Consider the following 5,000-nt stretch of genomic DNA (forward strand, 5'->3'; position numbering starts at 1 on the left):
TTCCTCCGTCCTCCCTCCTTCCTCCTTCTTCCTCCTCCTTCCTCCTTCCTCCTTCTTCTTACTCCTCCTCCTCCTTCTCCTTCTCCTCCTGCTTCTCATTTTATTCTTCATATCACTTCCCACTCAAGCCTCTTCCTTTCGTCGTCTTCTTCCTTCTCCTCCTCCTTTTCCTCTTCCTTGTCCTCCTCCTGCTCAAATTACACGCGAGGAAACGGTGGCAAAATTGTCGGGAAATCCTTGAACTCTTATGAATCAAAGAATTATTTTTTCCACCGAGTAGTAAATCTATGGTATGGGCTTCCTCGAGACGTGGTACACTGCAACACTAGAGAATTTTAAACGCCGTCTTGATAAATATTTTGCCTCCAATCCGCCTCTGACAGCATTTCTTTGTTAGAGATTAAAACTCCTTGCCTTCAGGAAATGGGGGCACCTCATTTCATCTATTTTCATTCTTTCCTGTAAAAATTTCCTTCGGGTTTTTCCTTCTCTAACCCCGTAAGGTGTTTATTTCCGACCTGTTTCCTGTACGTCCTATGTGGGAGAAAGCCTTCTGCTTTGCTATCCTTTTCGTCTACTATCACCTTAGTAGTCCCACGTCAGGTCACCTCGTGAGGACCGCAAGGTTTGTATTCGTAGGTAACTCTATATAACTCCTTTTTTCTCTTCCTCCTCCTCTTCATACCCTTCTCTTCCTCTTTCTTCTCTTCTCCCTCCTCCTCCTTTTCCTCCTCCTCGTTCTTTCCTCCTCCTCCTCCTCCTCCTCCTCCTCCTCCTCCTCCTCCTCCTCCTCCTCCTCCTCCTCCTCCTCCTCCTCCTCCTCCTCGTTTCTCATCACCCGTACCCTCACCAACGCTTAATTTTACACAACTTAGTGATTCCAGCAGCGTCGGTACAGTTGGCAAGCCTGGCTATCTGAAGCGTCAAGGGCTGTGTTGCGTATTGAGATTGGTACCTCTGAATCGTGGGCTGCTAATATGAGGTACAGAGCGGCCGTCAGGTTATCTCCGGCACTACATGGCTGTCCAGTTTAAGTCTTACCAAGATACACGTGATATTGTGAAGGGACTCTCAAATATTTCAAGACGCTTAGGTACTGAGGTTGGTAATTCAGGGCTGCCAACAACACATCCTGCTCACAAACAGACTTCCCATATTTCTTAATTCGGTGTGTTAAAATTCCTGGATTCGTTTTAGTAAGGTTATTAATTTAGTTATTTTATTATTTATTGATTTTTTTTCCTGTATGCCTGTAGTACCAGTTAATATCAGTGACATAATATATTAATTAGTCTCCCTTACCTTGAGTATCGCCGGAATCCGTTTTCCTTTTCTGCCGCCTGTGGGAGAAAACAGATCGGTACTACTTTACTTCGTCCAGAGAGCAAAATAATAATAATAATAATAATAATAATAATAATAATAATAATAATAATAATAATAATAATAGACAACAGTGTGCTTAATACTAAAAATATTCTTGGTTTACGGTAAAAATATCATTAGATTATAAAAAACGGCTTCCTGTGTGGTATTATATTTGTTTACAGAAATAGATGCGTTATGAAAGATGGTGGGAGGAGAGAGAGAAGGAGAAAAGAAATGAAGAAACGTAGAGAGAGAGAGAGAGAGAGAGAGAGAGAGAGAGAGAGAGAGAGAGAGAGAGAGAGAGAGAGAGAGAGAGAGAGAGAGAGAGAGAGAGAGAGAGAGAGAGAGAGAGAGAGAGAGAGAGAGATGAAGGATTGGAAGGACGGGAGGAAGCAAGGTAGGAAATGAAGAAATGTAGGGGGAAGAGATAAAAGGAAGGAAAGAAGGAAGGAGGAAAGATAAGATGAGAAAGGAATGAAAGGAGAGAGGGTAGGAAAGGAGAGGAGAATTACACACACACACACACACACACACACACACACACACACACACACCATCATCATCATCATCATCATCATCACTATCAGCACCATCCAACCACGTAAAGTAATAAAGCACATTCACTAGATCACCACATGACTAACAATCTAAAGTAAAAACCTAACCTAACACAGCAGAAGGCCTCTCCCCACCCACCGCCCGACCCACAAATTGGTTAGAAAATGATAATAATAATAATAATAATAATAATAATAATAATAATAATAATAATAAAAATAATCAGTAGAAGTCACTTTCTTATTCCTCTGCAATATAATCTTACCCACTGTAAAAACCTAAGATACTAAAGCAGAAGGCCTCTCCCCACCCACTCACAGATCACCACTTGTTACAGAATTGTAAGGAAAAATGAATGAATAAATAAACAAATAAATAAAGTAAATAACCACTTGTTACAGAATTCTAGGAAAAAAATGAATGAATAAATAAATAAATAAATAAATAAATAAATAAATAAATAAATAAATAAATAAAGTAAATACCTGGAGGAGGCAGTAGACACCTGCCGAAACGATAATTACTCCCAGTGAGGTCTAAAGCACTGTTCAGGGGGTGCTGTGAACTTATCATTAAACCCAGCTGTGACCTCACTGAACGTTTCCCTTTGTGTCTCACAACACAAGGGGGTAGTCACAGCCTGCCCTCTAAAGACAACTCTCTTCCTCCACACAAAACTACAAGCACCTAATAACACACACACCCTTCACTCCAAAAATTTTAAAATCATGGCGACTCCTACACCAGCCTCGGAGTCCCCATCTGGGGAGGGGACCATAAATGTCCCCAGGTCGGACTGCCTTTCCGTCGACGACCCTAAGTGTCTTGACACCCCCCTCAACTTTTTCTTCATTAACTTCTGCAACATTCGCGGTCTAAGATCTAATTTTCAATCTGTAGAACACCACCTCTCCTCTTCTAAACCTCATCTTCTTTTCCTCACTGAAACTCAGGTGTCTGAGGCAACTGACAGTAGCCCCTTTTCTGTTCCCTCCTACTTTCTCTATCCTCATTTTCGATCCAAAGCTGGATGCTGCGTTTATGTGCGCAATGACTTAACCTGCTCTCGTGCCCACGCTCTTGAATCTTCCGAGTTTTCCACCATCTGGCTACGACTACAGAGTCATTCTCGTACTAAATTTATCTGTGCTGTATACCTCTCTCCTAACTCCTCTGACTATAAGAAATTCTTTGACTACTTAACTTCCAAAGTGGAGCACATTCTGACCCTCTTCCCTTTTGCAGAGATCTCCATTCTTGGAGACTTCAATGTTCACCACCAGCTTTGGCTTTCCTCTCCCTTCACTGACCATCCTGGTGAACTAGCCTACAACTTTGCTATCCTCCATGACCTAGAGCAATTGGTGCAACACCCTACTCGTATTCCTGACCGTCTTGGAGATACGCCCAACATTCTTGACCTTTTCCTGACCTCTAATCCTTCTGCTTATGCTGTCACCCTTTCTTCTCCGTTGGGCTCCTCCGATCACAATCTCATATCTTTATCTTGTCCTATCACTCCAATCCCTCCTCAGGATCCCCCTAAGCGAAGGTGCCTCTGGCGTTTTGCCTCTGCTAGTTGGGGGGACCTGAGGCGGTATTTTGCTGATTTTCCTTGGAATGACTTACTGCTTCCGTGTCAGAGACCCGTCTTTGTGTGCTGAGCGCATAACAGAGGTGATAGTGTCTGGCATGGAGGCGTACATTCCTCACTCTTTTTCTCGTCCTAAACCTTCTAAACCTTGGTTTAACACAGCTTGTTCTCGTACTATACATGATAGAGAGGTGGCCCACAAAAGGTACTTAAGCCTTCCTTCACCAGAATCTCATGCACTTTATATTTCTGCCCGGAACCATGCCAAGTCTGTTCTCCAACTAGCCAAAAACTCCTTCATTAACAGAAAATGTCAAAACCTTTCAAGATCTAACTCCCCTCGTGATTTCTGGCATCTAGCCAAAAATATCTCCAATAACTTTGCTTCTTCTTCTTTCCTCCTCTACTTCAACCAGATGGCACCACTGCTATCACATCTATTTCTAAAGCTGAACTCTTTGCTCAAACCTTTGCTAAAAACTCTACCTTGGACGATTCTGGGCTTGTTCCTCCCTCTCCTCCACCCTCTGACTACTTCATGCCTCGTATTAAAATTCTTCGTAATGATGTTTTCCATGCCCTCGCTGGCCTAAACCCTCAGAAGGCTTATGGACCTGATGGGGTCCTCCTATTGTTCTCCGAAACTGTGCCTCCGTGCTTGCACCTTGCCAAGTCAAACTCTTTCAGCTCTGTCTGTCAACATCTACCTTTCCTTCTTGCTGGAAGTTTGCCTACATTCAACCTGTTCCTAAAAAGGGTGACCGCTCTAATCCCTCAAACTACCGTCCTATTGCTTTAATTTCCTGCTTATCTAAAGTTTTTGAATCTATCCTCAACAGGAAGATTCTTAAACATCTATCACTTCACAACCTTCTATCTGATCGCCAGTATGGGTTCCGTCAAGGCCGCTCGACTGGTGATCTTCTGGCTTTCCTTACTGAGTCTTGGTCATCCTCTTTTAGAGACTTTGGTGAAACTTTTGCTGTTGCCTTGGACATATCAAAAGCCTTTGATAGAGTCTGGCACAAAGCTTTGATTTCCAAACTACCCTCCTACGGTTTCTATCCTTCTCTCTGTAACTTCATCTCAAGTTTCCTTTCTGACCGTTCTATTGCTGCTGTGGTAGACGGTCACTGTTCTTCTCCTAAATCTATTAACAGTGGTGTTCCTCAGGGTTCTGTCCTGTCACCCACTCTCTTCTTATTATTCATTAATGATCTTCTAAAACAAACTTCTTGTCCTATCCACTCCTATGCTGATGATACCACCCTGCACTTTTCCACGTCTTTTCATAGACGTCCAACCCTTCAGGAGGTAAACATATCACGCAGGGAAGCCACAGAACGCCTGACTTCTGATCTTTCTAAAATTTCTGATTGGGGCAGAGCAAACTTGGTATTGTTCAATGCCTCAAAAACTCAATTCCTCCATCTATCAACTCGACACAATCTTCCAGACAACTATCCCTCTTCTTCAATGA

The 5,000-nt window shown here is 42.8% G+C and overlaps 1 long non-coding RNA gene across 1 annotated transcript in view; it reads right to left on the reverse strand.

Moving 5' to 3' along the window:
• LOC135113151 (uncharacterized) overlaps positions 1 to 5,000 on the reverse strand; it is a 105,126-nt gene that overhangs the window by 47,598 nt on the left and 52,528 nt on the right. Inside the window, exon 2 of the long non-coding RNA XR_010274730.1 lies at positions 1,303 to 1,340. This is a non-coding gene — a long non-coding RNA (uncharacterized LOC135113151). The remainder of the gene's footprint in view (positions 1 to 1,302; positions 1,341 to 5,000) is intronic.

The sequence above is a fragment of the Scylla paramamosain genome, chromosome 25, assembly GCF_035594125.1.
Source record: "Scylla paramamosain isolate STU-SP2022 chromosome 25, ASM3559412v1, whole genome shotgun sequence".
In the NCBI taxonomy this organism is placed as follows: Eukaryota; Metazoa; Arthropoda; class Malacostraca; order Decapoda; family Portunidae; genus Scylla; species Scylla paramamosain.